Source organism: Sturnira hondurensis, unplaced genomic scaffold (genome assembly GCF_014824575.4).
Source record: "Sturnira hondurensis isolate 20B ecotype Veracruz unplaced genomic scaffold, ASM1482457v3 Scaffold0005220, whole genome shotgun sequence".
In the NCBI taxonomy this organism is placed as follows: domain Eukaryota; kingdom Metazoa; phylum Chordata; class Mammalia; order Chiroptera; family Phyllostomidae; genus Sturnira; species Sturnira hondurensis.
The window spans coordinates 3,341,680-3,356,771 of NW_028077851.1; the positions used below are offsets into that span (position 1 = coordinate 3,341,680).

Genomic DNA, 15,092 nt, shown 5'->3' on the forward strand with positions numbered 1-15,092 from the left:
ACACACATACAGAGAAAGAGGGAGAAAAATAGAGCAAGAACCATCTGGTTCTGCCAAGGTAAAGGAGGCCTACTCCTCTGAGGTCCTCCTTTATAACTAAAACACCTCAGACATAACCCAACACACAAGCACAGGAATACCCTGAAAGGTAGAAAAAAGAAGGCAGATGCCCACAGATTTTGGGACTCAAAGCATGACACAAATAATTCCCTGGGTTTTCTGATTGTCTCATATATCCTGAATTGGCTGCTGTAAAAGCCTCTAACCTAAAATCACTAATAGGTACAGACAAAATGGGCCCCGAGAAAAGCCTGTTCTCTTTAGCTAGATGACTGGGGAGAGGGTAGCCTTACTATAGTAAACTTTTTTTTTTGCACTATCCACCCTACTATAGCCAGATATCAACAGAGAAACACCTTACTCCAAGGAAGCAAGTAACATTGCTCAGATTCCCCCAGCCAGTACTATTGGCTAGGTAAATCAGGGACCAGGCCTCCCATTCTCTGCCTAGCAAAAGCAGATAACATTGATTCCCTCTGCTGGGTGGTTTTGGCAGGGTGATCAGGGACCTGATCTTTCCTCACCCCCCTCAACCTACTCCCTACAGAAGGAGATGGTGCTTTCAGTAGGATAGTGCCAGTAGGGTCTGGCAGCCAATTGAGCCTTCTCCCCAACTTGGAAGCAAAGAGACTTACCAAGGTAGTGTAAGGCAGGGCAGTCTCCACTAAGCCTCCCCCCAACCCTATGCCAATGAGGAGCTGAGCCTCCACCCTCACCCGTCCTCAAGAAAGCAGAACAGGATGGTTGGAGGTGGGCTAGTTAACAGTGCTTTCCCCTCCGTGATGTCAGTGGGGCCTGCTGGAGAGCCAAGCCTCCACTCCCATCTGGCATCTACAAGGTGGAACAAAGCGGTGGATGGCAGGGCCAGTTAGCACTAAATTTCACCTCTCCCCTCCTCAGTTGTTAGGAGCCCTTTGGGGAACTGAGCTTTCCACTCTTAACTTACAGCAGCAAAGCAATGTGAGTCAGCCCTCTGCTTCTCGCCTCCGTATTTTCAGTGGGATCTATCAGGGAGCTAAGTTTACACCCCTACACAGAGGCAATGAAGTGGTGCAGGTTGGTGCCCCACTTTCACTGGGACCAAGGGTAGAGCTGAACTTGCATCTCACCCATCTGACAAAAAAGCAGTGTGACTCATTGCTCCACTTTTGCCAGGGTAATGTCTGTGGGGCCCAGCAGGAAGTTGAACATACACACTCACCCTGCCCTCACACGACATCTCAACTGGTGGGCAGCCTGCAAAAAAAAATGTAAATATAAAATGTAAAAAAAAAAAAAGATTAAAGAGGATACAGAATCTTGTAATCTCCAAAATGTCCATTATACAATTGAAGACACCCATACTAAGAACCAGGAAAATAAAACACAAATGCAAAAATAGTCAACAGATACCAGTTTAACAAGGATTTTAAAGCAGCCACCATAAAAATGCTTTCATGAACAATCATAAATGCATTTAAAACAAATGAAGTATTAGGCCCTGGCTGGTGTAGCTCAGTGGATTGAGCGTGAGCCTGCGAACCACACGATCGGGGTTCGATTCCCAGTCAGGGCACATGCTTGGGTTGCAGGCCAGTTTCCGGCAGGGGCCAGTTCCCTGCAGGGGATGCACGAGAAGCAACCATACATTGCTGTTTCCTTCCTCTCTCCTTCCTTTCCCCTCTGAAGATAAACAAATAATAAAATATTTTTAAAAATTAAATAAAACAAATGAAGTATTAGTCTCAGAAAAGAAATAAAAGACATAAAGCAGAAAAAGAAATTTTAGAACTGAAAACTACAATAACTGAAATAAACTTATATGGGATCAACAGAGGAATGGAGATGACAGGAGTTACAAAAATGAAGATAGACCAATAGAGATTACCCACTCTGAACAACCGAAAAAAGTAAATTGAAAAAAATGAAGAGAGCCTTAGGGGTATGGGGAACATGTCATCAGAGTCTCAGAAAGCAAAATGTGAACCTGAAGAAATAATGGCTGCAATGCTCCCAATTTGGCAAAAGATGCAAGCCTATTGAGTCAAGAAACTGAACCCTAAACAATATAAACCCAATGTACTTCACACCCAGGCACATGAAAATCAAACCTTTGGAAATGAGAAGTTGTTTAATAGGTATAGAGTTTCAATTATTACAAGATGAAAAAGTTCTAAAGATTGGTTGCACGATGTGAATATTCTTTTTTTAAATCTTTTTAAAAAGATTTTATTTATTTATCTCTAGAGGGGAAGGGAAGGAGAGAGGGAAATATCGATGTATGGTTGCCTCTCGTGCATCCCCTGCTGGGAACTGGCCTGCAACCCAGGCATGTGCCCTGACTGGGAATCGAACTGTGACCCTTTGGTTCGCAGGCCCGTGCTCAATCCACTGAGCTACACCAGCCAGGGCATGAATATTCTTAACATGTTGAACTGTGCACTTAAACTGCCTCAGATAAATTTTATGTGTATTTTACTACAATTTTAGAATATTTTAAAATCAAACTGGAAGTAAAGAGAGATAATCTTGAAAGAAGCTAGAGAGAAATGAACTATTACCTTGAGGAGAACAATGATTCAAATGACAGCAGATCTCACATTAGAAACCATGGAAGCCAGAGGAAATGGCACACTATTTTTCAAGTGGTGAATGAAAGTAACTGTCAACCCAGAGTTCTATACTCAGTGAAAGATTCTTCAAAATGAAGGTACAATCAAAGCAGTCTTAGATGAAGGAAAGCTAAGAAAATTTGTTTGTACCAGACCCTGAAAGACTACAGATGGTTCTTCAAGCAGAATGGAAATGGCAGAAGGATCTGGAACATCAAGAATAAAGAGATAAGAATAACATGAATTCTACACAGTCTCTTCCTGAAAATAGAAGAAGAGGAAACACTTCACAATTCATTTTATTAGACCAGTATTACCCCGATCCCAAAACCTAAAGACAGTACAGAAAACTGCAGACCAATATTCCTCAAGATATAGAATGTACAATCCTCAACAAGATATTAACAAAACAAATCCAACAACATATAAAAAACTATCCAGTGTGACCAAGTGGGTTTTATTCCAAGGATGTAAGACTGGTTCAGTGTTCAGTGAATTGATGTAGATTGTGGGTTTAAATATAAAATGTAAAACTATAAAACTTTTACATTTTAGACATAGGAGGAAATCTTAAGGACAGTGGGCTAAGTTCTTAGACCAGACATGAAATGCACAATCCATAAAAGAAAAAAATAAATTGGACTTTATTAAAATTCACTTATCTCTATGAAAAAGATCCAGTCATTAAAGGACTGAAAAGACAAGCTACAGATGGGGTGAAAATATTTTCAAACCTATATCTGAGAGGGGACTTATATCTAAATAGCATATATAAAGAACTTTCAAAATCTAATAGTAACAAAAACAAGCAGTGCAATTGGAAGTTAGACAAAAGAGGTGAACAGACATTCACCAAAGAAGATATATGGTTAGCACATAAGTGTATGAAAAGATGTTCAACATGGTTAGCTATGAGGGAAATGAGCAAATCACGATGAGATAATACTACACACCTATGAGAACAGCCAGAATAAAAAATAGTGATAATACCAAACATTGGTGAGGATGTAGACAAGCTGATGGTGGCAATGTAAAATGATACAGTCTTCCTGAAAAATAGGTTGGCCATTAGTTACATGACCTAGCAGTCATACTCCAGGGCATTTATCCCGGAGAAATGAAAATATATGTCCCCTCAGACTTCCGCCAAGATGGAGGCATAGGTGGAAACACTGTGCCTTCTCCCACAACCAAGTTTGGATACAACAAAAGTTTTGGAGAACTAACACACACCCAGAGGCCAGAAAACCGAATTATACGGAAGTCCGACAGCTACGAACTGTTCAACGAGGACGGTAAGAGGTGGAGCCAGCAGCGGAGCTGGGTCGGTCAGGGCAGACCTAGGAGCGCAGAGAGCCCAGAACTAGTCGGGGTGCGGAACAGACTGACCAAGGTCGCACATTCGCGCGCAGTGAGACGGATCACACAGGCCCCAGGGGGCGAACCCAGTGGTGGAGGGCTGACAGCGGTGGCACACTCACGTGCCATGGAGCGGGGCGCGTGGCCCTGGTGACGGTGGTGGCTGCGGTGCTGGTGGGGGTCGCGGTGGCGGCGGGCGCCGGAGGGAAGCCATTGTCCCTCTTTGACCCCGCCCCCACATAACGATGTCACAACCCAGCAACTGAGTTGCCCTGCTCTGGTGAAAACCTAGGGCTCCGTTCCTGCTACTTAACAGGCACGAACAGCCCAAAGGATGGCTCAAGAAGAACTCAAAGTCCCAGAGCCAATAACTCTAAGCGACCAACAGATTGCCAGGCTCTCAGAAGCCCAATTTAAAACACTATTTATCAGGATGCTCACAGAATTGGTAGAGTACAGTCACAAATTGGAGGAACATATGAAGGCTAAACTAATTGAAATGAAGGGAGATGTCCAGGAAACCAATAGCGATAGAAAGGAAACTGGGACTCAAATCAATGGAATGGACCAGAAGGAAGAACGAAACATCCGACCAGAAAGGAATGAAGACATGAGAATTCAAAAAAATGAGGAGAGGCTTAGGAACCTCCAGGACATCTTTAAACGTTCCAACATCCGGATTATAGGGGTACCAGAAGGGGGAAGGAAACAGCCACGAGTGGAAAATGTATTTGAACAAATAATAAAGGAGAACTTCCCCAGTCTGGCAAAGGAAATAGACTTCCAGGAAATCCAGGAAGCTCAGAGAGTGCCAAAGAAGTTGGACCCAAGAAGGAACACACCAAGGCACATCATAATTACATTAGCCAAGACTAAAATGAAGGAGAGAATCCTAGAAGCAGCAAGGGATAAGGGGACAGTCACCTACAAAGGAGTACCCATCAGACTGTCAGCGGATTTCTCAAAAGAGACCTTACAGGCAAGAAGGGGCTGGAAAGAAGTATTCCAAGTCATGAAATCCAAAGACCTACAGCCAAGATTGCTTTATCCAGCAAAACTTTCATTTAGAATGGAAGGATAGATAAAGTGCTTCTCAGATAAGGTCAAGTTCAAGGAGTTCATCATCACCAAGCCCTTATTATATGAAATGCTAAAGGGACTTATATAAGAAAGAGATGATAAAAAATATGAACAGTGAAAGGGCAGCAAACACACAGGTATTAACAACCACACCTAAAACAAAAGCAAACCAAGAGGACAGCTAGATCAGGAGTGGAACCATAGAAATGAAGAACACATGGAGGGTTAGAAACAGGGGGGTGGGAGGAGGAGAAGGGGGGAGAAGGCACAGAAAATTGCATAGATGGTAGGTAGAAAACAGATAGGGGGGAGGGTGAGAATAGTGGGGGAAATATAGAACCTAAAGAACTTGAGACACGTGGTTATAAACTAAGGGGGGGAGAAGGGTGGGGGAGGGAGTGTGCAGGTGGAGGGGAATGAAGGGGGGGAATAGAACAACTGTAATGGTATAATCAATAAAATATATTTTAAAAAAAGAAAAAGAAAATATATGTCCCCTCAAAAGTCTGTACACAATTGTTCATAGCAGCTTTTTTGGTAAATCCAAAAGTTAGAAATGAAATGTCCTTCAATGGGTGAATAATTACTGTATTTTGCCATGTATAAGGTACTCCCATGTATACCGAGCACGTTTTTGGCCCAAACTTTCAGGAAAAATGTCTTTTGTTTTAATTTTTTATTAAATTTTTATTTCTACTTCGAAGCAAAACCAATTAGTGTATTCCAGGTATTATTTTGCATATGGATACCATTACTGCTATCTAGAGTTATACTTTTAACACATAAACATAAGTAAAAGAATTAAAAACATTTATATAGATGCAGAATTAGTACTGCTATGTATAATGCACATCCTTATTTTTTCCTCAAAAATTTGGGCAAAAAATTATGCATTGTACATAGCAAAATATGGTAAGCTGCAGTACATCCATACCATCCAATACTATCCATCAATTAGAAGGAATGAATTATTGATACACACAAAAACCTGCATGAATCTCAAGGGAATTCATGCTCAGTTGGGAAAAAAATTTTGGACATGCGATTGTGTTAATATAACACTCTTGAAATGACAAAATAGTGGAAATGGAGACTAGAAAAGTGGTTGCCAAGATTAAAAGAGGGGAGGGAGGGAGGTGGGTATGGTTATAAAGGGGCAACACATAGGCCCTTGGTGGTGATGAATTGTCAGTATCTTTACAGTGGCAGTAGATATAGAAACCTTTGCGTGTGGTGAAATAAGTAGGATGTACACACATGAAAACCTGTAAAACCAGTGAAATCTGAATAAAGTCTGAGCATTGTACCAGTATGTATTTCCTGTGTTTGACAGGGATTTATGTAAGATGAAAGCACTGGGTTTTCTCTTTTGATTTGATCTTTGCAACTTCCTGAACCTATAATCCAGGGGTGTCAGACTCATTTTCACCTGGGGCCACATCAGCCTCACAGTTGCCTCAAAGGGCCAAAATAATTTTAAGACTGTATAAATGTAACTACTTCTTAACAGTTAAGTGACTGCTCAGCACTGCCGCTGGGTAGAAACATGGTGCCAGGCTGGATAAAACAAGGTGGAGGACCAGATTCAGCCTGCGGACCTTGTGTTTGCCACCTGTGCTATAATCATTTCTAATTAAAAGGTTTTAAAAACCAAAGCATTAGATCAAATTCAATCTCTATCCTCAATTAAAAATTTAGTAAAATAGAAATAAAAGGGTGTGTCCCTGATATTATTAAAAAATGCCTCAGACCAATAGCCAGCATCATGCTTGATGGAGACATATAGGCAGTCTCATCAAAACTATGCCTTCTGCCCTGGCTGGTGTAGCTCAGTGGATTGAGCGCGGGCTTGCGAACCACATGATTGCGGTTCGATTCCCAGTCAGGGCACATGCCTGGGTTGCAGGCCAGTTCCCGGTTCCTGGCAGGGGACGCATGAGAGGCAACCATACATTGATATTTCTCTCTCTCTCTCTCTCTCTCCTTCCCTTCCCCTCTAAGATAAATAAATAAAACCTTAAAAACAAAGCAAAAAACCACTATGCCTTCTGTTTTCACCTCTGCTTTATCATCTAGAAGAGGTTGCTATTGCAATTAGACAAGAAAACCAAAGATATTCAACAGAAGAATAAAAAATTACTTTTTGTAGATATATGTATATCATCTACTTAGGTAATCTGAGGAAACCACTAAAAAGGTTTGTTAAAACTAATGATAGTCTAATAAAGCAGTATTATACCAGGTATGTTAAGCAATCAATAAATAACTTTGCTAGGTAGAAATGATAATGGAAAAAAGATCTCATTCAAACTAGCAGTAAAAATATTAAATGTCTGAAAATAAACACGAGCAAAAGGGTAGGAACTGAATGAAACTCAGTTGCATTAAAGAGTAATTTTAGTAAATCAAGAGAAAAGCCATGGTTCTTTAAATTACTTGCAATAGGATTTGAGGTTTGTTTTTTTCTTACTGTTTTTTAAGAATTGAGGGTAACTTTTCCTTCTATCTTAAATGACCCCAGATTTTAGTTTTTAAATTTCTCTTAATTATTTTATAGCTTATCTGAATAGTTAATACTAATAATCTTTAGTAAAATGCTATTGTTAATAGTGTATATGCATAAAATATATAACTATAATTAATCGTGGAGTTGTAATTAGAAACTATATTTTTCAGTGGATTGAGTGCGGACCTGCGAACCACACGATCTGGTTTGATTCCCAGTCAGGGCACATGCCTGGGTTGCGGGCCAGTTCCCAGCAGGGGACTCACGAGAGGCAACCATACATTGATATTTCTTTCCTTCTCTCCTTCCCTTCCCCTCTAAAGATAAATAAATGAAGTAATTTAAAAAAAGAAACTATTTCTGATTACTTTTTCAGAAATAAGTCTTGTTGCCAGATTGTGCATTTATGCCTATGATAATTTTTAAATACACACTATTTAAAAAATTAGTTGAGTAGTTTGGATTGATTTTTTTACCTATAAACTGCAAACTTGTCTAAAACATTTTGTATTAAGATACAGTTGAAGTATGGTGGTTACAAAAGGGGAAGAGGGGTGGGGGGAGGTTGTACAGAGTAAGGGGGTCAAATATATGGTGACAGAAAGAGAATAGACTTTGAGTGGTAAGCACACAATGTAATATGCAGGTGATGTATTATAGAATCGTACACCTGAAACACATAATGTTATTAACCAATGTTGCCTCAATAAATTTAATTTTTTAGAAACGATACACTTGAGCCCTGGCCAGGTGACTCAGTTGGAGTGTTGTCTCATACACCAATAGGTTGTGGATTCTATTACCAGTCAGGGCTCATACCTAGGTTGTGGATTTGATCCCAGTTGAGGTACATATGGGACGTAAACCAATCAATATTTGATTGATATTTCTCTCCCTTTCTCTCTTTCTTTTTCTCTAAAATCAATAAACAAAGCCGTGGGTGAGGATTTTTAAAAAAGATACAGTTGATACTGCACAAAAATTTTGCTTGGGTGTTAAGCTCTGATTTATTGTGTATTTGAGCAAGTCCCATCCTGTCTTGGTTTACTTACAAGCTATTACTGCTCTCTTCTTTTTATTCATAGAGATGTCTGTAAGCCTGTATGTAAGTTAATTATATTAAGTGATTATTAGTTAACAGTTACCTTATCAATAAGGTATGATGGTCAGTTGGGCAAACATTTAAGCACCACCTGTTTTACTGATGAGGTTCAGGTAATTTTGCCACAATCACAAGGCTTGGGCTTTGAAGCCTAGCATGATGGTTATGTCTGTTTTAGATAGGAGGGCTTCTTTAAGCGTCTAGAAATCAGAAGAAATTATTACACTTGTTCCTGAAACTCTAAATTAGACAACCTAAGTAATGCATTAACCAGTTATCTAGTACTCAGGGTTTTAGCCCTATAAATGGAAGTGGACCCATTAGGACAAGGGACTTACCAGAATCCCCTCGAATGTTTGTATTTGTCATTTTCTGTGGCAAGATAAGCGAGAGGAAAGAAAAGCTAACACTTACTGAACACCCAACGTGGCCAGGCATACTGAACTTCACAACTTTCAACATAACTGGTATCCAAATCTTGTGGAGAGAACTGAGATTCATGTTTAGTAACTTGCCCAAAGTCACTCCTATAATAAGGGGCAAGGCCACGTTTTGAAACTTGATATGTCAGACTCTAAAGCCCATGATCTTGTCTCTACACTGTGATTTCCCAGATTGTCTAATCACAGGAAACATCTAAGGTGCCTCTAAAAAATGAAATACTGGGCCACGTGGCTTCTGGAACTTGTGATTCATTTAGGTTTGGAGTAAGGCCAGGTGGTGTATCATTGACTGAAATCTTAGGTGATTTTGATCATCAGACAGATTTGGGAAATACTGCCCCAGTCTGTGAGTATGAACAAGTGGGGTTTTAAGGTTAAAACCCCATAGGAAGGCATTGAATAGGGCTGGCTGGAAGTAGACAGAGGCATTTAAAAAGAAAGTTGACACTTTAATAGTTTTCAATACTAGCAAAGTAAGAATAGCAAGATTGGATTGTGGAAATTGTAACATTGCTTTAGGTTCCTTAATCTTCACAGAAAAACAATGTTTTATTTTCTTTCTATTAGTATTTCTCTTTCAGATGACAGCATTTGTGCAGTCTGTTCTTTGGCATTGTTCTTGCTTACACTTGGGTACAAAGGCACCACTGAAGGATATAGATAAAAGTATTTTGGATACAGAAGAGAAAGAAGGAATTAGAAATAACATCAAACAGCTTTAAATACAGAATCTGTAATTTCCTCAGGTGTAACCCCCCCCCAAACTCTTCAGTAGCTTTAATTCTTAATGTCACAGGATTATAACATTTCCAAGCTGAAAGAGCTCTTGGGTATACACATATTTTATGCATGAAGAAAGCCACATCTCAGAGAGTCTTAAGGGCTTGCCCACAGCAGTGGCAGATTTTCTAATACATCCTGGCCAAGGTTCCATCAAACTCTTATAGATTGCATATAAGTACCAGAAAATAGTGACTTTTCCAAGGTCACGCTGCTTCTTAGAAATAAATTTAGTGTCAAATCACGTTTGCCTTATCTTCCCTACTTTATCTAATTTTATGGCTTCTTCCTTTTTAACTGTCTTAGAATATGAATACATTCAAAGGAACCTCTTTTAGAAGATTATACAATTTGAAATATTATATCTGATCAATGATGTGTTAGAAAAATGAACCATTACCTTGTTACAATAGTGTGTTTAACAAATGGACACTTTAACAACCTATGTTAAAGGAAGAACTCTAGTTTTTTCCACTTTTTATTACAAAAGTTTATAAATAGAGAAAAAGGAACATAACTAGATAGATGCCTATACATGAATTCCAACAGTAATATATGATAGCATTTCAGTGTAGTGGTATTAACTTTGGATTCAGACTTGGGTCCAATTATCTTATCTGCAAACTTGTTAGTTTGTGATCTTGAACAAGTTGTTAAATATCAACCTAACCTTTTTTCTCTGCATAATAGCATACCTCATAGTTTAATTGGGATTAAGTAAGAAAAATTGCATAACATAACTAACACTATGCTTCAAACAAAATAAGCTTTGAATAAAATGATAATGGCTGTTAACATTTATTTCCTTGAGCCAGTAATTTTTTAGGAGAATATATTTCTGACCAAGTGCTTCAGTTTATTTCTTTACTCAATTTTTATATCATAATCAGAAAATAAGATCTGTGTGATTCCTGCTTTTTAAGAATATTAAATTTACTTTATGGTCTAGAACATGATCAGTCTTTATAATTTTTCATAGATAATTGAAAAGAACTTGTATTTTTACATTATAAAATTCAGTATCTACCTATTTTAATATAACTTACGTTGTATGTTTTGTCCTTATTTTGTTTATTATGCCAGCTGATATTAATGTGGTAAAATTTTCCCTTCTATTTGGCTTCCATTTATTGGGGGACTATATGCTATAGTCCCCCAAGTATCTTTGGTGTTTTGTGGTTAGGTTAGTCTGTGCTTAAATGTTCAATACTATTTTGCATTTATTATTTTCATGGCTTATTTCAAAAAAATAACTTGCCAACTATAGGAAATCTGAAAAAAAGAAACAAACAGAAAGAAATGACACATCTTTACCATTGGTATGAAATATCATTACTTGAAAATTTAAATGTGGTTAAGAGTAAGGGTTTTAGAATCAGATTTCAGTTTGAACTTAGGCACTGCTTATTCACCTTAGGCAGGATATTAGGCTTTTTCATTTAGTCAACAAATATTTATTGAGCACCTACTGTGTGCCAGGCATTTTCCTAGGGGCTGAGGACACAGTGCTTAAAAAGATAAATAGACATGCTCATTTTGGCTTGATTTCTTCCCTCATAAATTAGTGATAATGCCTCACAGAATTGTCAGAAGCACAAAAGATGATCTATAGTACTTAGTACTTGCCTGGTGCGTGGTAATTGCTCAGTAAATGATGGCAATTATTACTGTATGTTTTAAGTACTAATTGTACTTTTAGTCTAAATTAAGTGATCGGCTTAATCAGCTTAAGATTTTTGTCTCAGAGTTTATTGTTGGCCTTAATCTTACAAACACTTGCTTTCTTTTTTATACTTTTGCTTCATTTGGGTTTCTCTTTAAACTAGTAAGTGATTGTGTGGGTGTTTTTCAGCTTTTATAACCTAAGACTCTTAAAGTTTTTGTTATCAAGCATTTTAAACACATGCCGCAGTAGAGAGAATAGTATAATGAACCAACATATTCCCACAACCCAGCTTCAAGAATTAATCACCCCCAACACATGTACTCTCTTTCCCCCTCCTTGGCTCCAGTGGATTATTTTGAAGTTAATCTGGATACATCAACTCAGATGTAGATGTTCACATTTATATTTCTTAAAATATAAAGACTTAAAAACATGTAACTACCATGCCATCATCATTCACAAAAACATCAATAATTCTGTAGTAGCATCAAATATACAGTGAGACCCTTGATTTTAACTAGATACTTTCAACTTTACATTTCTTATATTGTTACTTATGGAATGATTTCATTCATCTAAAGTTTTTTATTTTTTACTTTTGTCATATGGATTGTTTTGCTGATGAGATTTTGAAATAGTGAAGAAAGAATTATGGAACTGGAAGGACCTGGGTTTTCTGCCGTTCACTAACTCTGCCGAGCTTTTGGTTCCTCATCTGTAAAGCAGGGGTAATTATGCCTACCTCATGTCCTTAGGGTTGAATGTAATGCCTGCGTAAAGTACTATTCAGTCTTCACCAGTTATTATCTTCCAGTGATTTGGACTGCAGTAAATAAATATTTTGGTTATTGTGTGGTTTTTGAAAAGACTGCAAAGTTTATATTTACTAACTAATTACTAAAATAGTGACTTTTAAATATCCTTTTAGGAAAGACAAAATGTAGAATCTTTGTTTCTCCCTTCTTCCACTAACTCTTATTTCGAGTCCATATTAATTTAGCCTGAGGTTACACATCTTACCTTTAAACTTTCTAAAGTTTTGCATTGTTTATATACTATATTGATTTATTCTTCATTTGACCGTTTCTGTTTTATTGGGGTTAATTATTCTACTCAGTGATTTCTAGATATTAAATTGGTGTCAGTGTACTTCACCTGGTCTTTCCTACCTCAATATTCTTGAATTCTTATTTTGATTCTCTTTCAATAGTCTAGGACACACCTTTGAACAATTTATGAAAAAAGATACTACCAGGATGGTAACATTTTATAAGACTTTGCAGAGCTGAGAATAATTTCCTGTGACCTTTGTACATGAGAAACTAGGACAAGGTATAAAATTCTTAGATCATAATTTTTCCCTTTCAACTCTCAGTAAGTCATTACTTCATTGTCTTCTGGCATTTTATTATTGCAGAGGAAAACTCTAAGGTCAGTTGGATTTTAGTTCCATTGAAAATAACCTATTTTTTTCTGCTTGTATGCTTGTAGGATTATATCTTTATCCTTGAAATTTAAAAACATTTGCCAGGACATGTCTTGGTGTTGATGATCTCTGTTGAACCTTCTCAGTCTCCAGTCTCAGGTATTACTTTTTCCGGAACTGGAAAGTTTTCTTGTACTTTTCATTGATTAAACTGCTCTGTTTTTATTCTTTAGGAACATGTTATTCATAGATTATTTCTTTGTCTGTCCTCCATAGTTTTTAAATCTTTTCTTTCATTTCCTTTTTCATTTACTCAAGTTTGTCCTCCGTGGCATGGATTCCGTTTTCTGCAGTGTCAATTCTAATACTTGCTATTCACAATGCAGATTTAATTTTGGCTACCGTGTTTTCTTTTTTTTAATTCTTATATCAACATACTCTTGCTTCATAAGCAGAATTCCCTATAGGAGTACACTCCAAAAAACATGAGGTGGATTCAGGCCTAAAGTGTATCTATTTTCTGAGACCACAGCCACATGACCAGAAAGGAAAGAAAAAACTCCTTAAAAGAGAAGATAACCAGAGGTCATTCCTACTCTTGTCTAGAAAATAGAACAGTCTTGAGTACGGGCAGGCCTTTAGTTGCTGCAGGAATAGCAAAGCAGGCACAAGGGCACCTTAACTAGAATAAATGGATTATTCTAATTACATTGATTGGTTTTTTACCCTTATAAAATATTATATAATAAATACATATAATTTGGAAAATACAGTACAAAGAAAAAAACCCTATGACCCAGGTAACTACTGATAAAATTCTTATATATGCTTTGCCAGTTACATGCACACATGTTGGTGGGGTACAAACTTGGGGTCCTACTATGTAGTTTTTATCCTTTTCCATTTAATATACTGCAAGCATATCTTTGCATCATTAACTTTTCTTCAAGGCCCTGGTTTTAACCATTGCGTAGTATTCCTACATATGAACAGATGTATTATGATTTATTTAACCAGTCCCCTGTTGGTCATTTAGATTGTTTTCTATTTTTCAGTATAATGAGTATGATGACTATCACTGTACATAAGTCTTTATGCACATCTCTGATATTTCCTTAGGATAAATGAGGAGCTGATTCTTAATCCTGATACATTGGTAAGGATTATATACCTTCCTTATTAAGAATTTAAAATGCTTGTTTCTTACTGTTGCATTGTGATTGCATAGAATATTTTTGGATTCTGAACAATATGATGGTATCTTAACTGAAGTTTCAGAGAGGTTTCTAATGCCTCCTCCTCCACACCTTCATGGAACTCCTGTTGTATAAGCTTTGGGCAGGGAAATCATTGCTGATATCATGGAGTTTGGAAGGCAAATATACTTGTGGAAACTTGAAGGTGGTATAAAAAAGTGCGGCCCTTGCTCATTTCTACAACCTGGGTCTCCACTAAGGCTCTGGACCCTTTCTTTTTCTCCTCCTTTCCTCTTATTTCAGGCTGTTGTTCTCTGTGAGGAATTCTTTTCTCCCTATGTTCATATGTACATTTTGTTTCTAGGTAGGAAGATGTCAGTATCTGGTATGTCCTGCTAAGTTAAAATTAGCATTTGATCAATCACAGGTAATTTTTTTAGTCCTAGTATATTCATTCGTACATGATGATCTGCTGAACTCAAAGCATTTTTTAAAATTTATTTTATGTTTTCTTCAAAGGTATCATGCAGCAGCCTGGAAATATGCATTGTTATAACGTGGCATTACAGCAAAACAATCTGTTTAGTGGAGTTACTTAAAATAAAAATTTAAGATTAAGTAAAATGTTCTTATTTTTAACATTTCAGAAATTTTCTTGAAATTCTTGGGAATGTTCTAGAAGTCCTGGATCCTTGATTAGGAATTACTGATTTGAATGGTTCATCCCTTTTAATTTAAACCAGGATGATGATCTTAAGTGATAATTTTGTACCACAAATTAGAATTTATTTTGAAAATAAATTACTGCTGAAACTCAAGCCAGTAGTCTCTTTTACCTGATTTGTTCTGATGAGACCCATATTGTACATTATCTAATTTCTGA

At 37.4% G+C, this 15,092-nt stretch overlaps 1 protein-coding gene across 4 annotated transcripts in view; it reads left to right on the top strand.

The window, feature by feature from the left end:
* Positions 1-15,092, top strand: part of RPS6KA3 (ribosomal protein S6 kinase A3) — a 109,740-nt gene that overhangs the window by 12,652 nt on the left and 81,996 nt on the right. The window contains exons 2-3 of one of the 4 annotated variants that reach the window (XM_037046244.1): positions 13,079-13,172; positions 14,069-14,169. The exons of 1 other annotated variant lie outside the window; for it this stretch is intronic. The gene's annotated coding sequence lies outside the window, so the exon portion shown is untranslated. The remainder of the gene's footprint in view (positions 1-13,078; positions 13,173-14,068; positions 14,170-15,092) is intronic. 2 more of the 4 variants (XM_037046243.1, XM_037046247.1) reach the window with 2 other exon arrangements.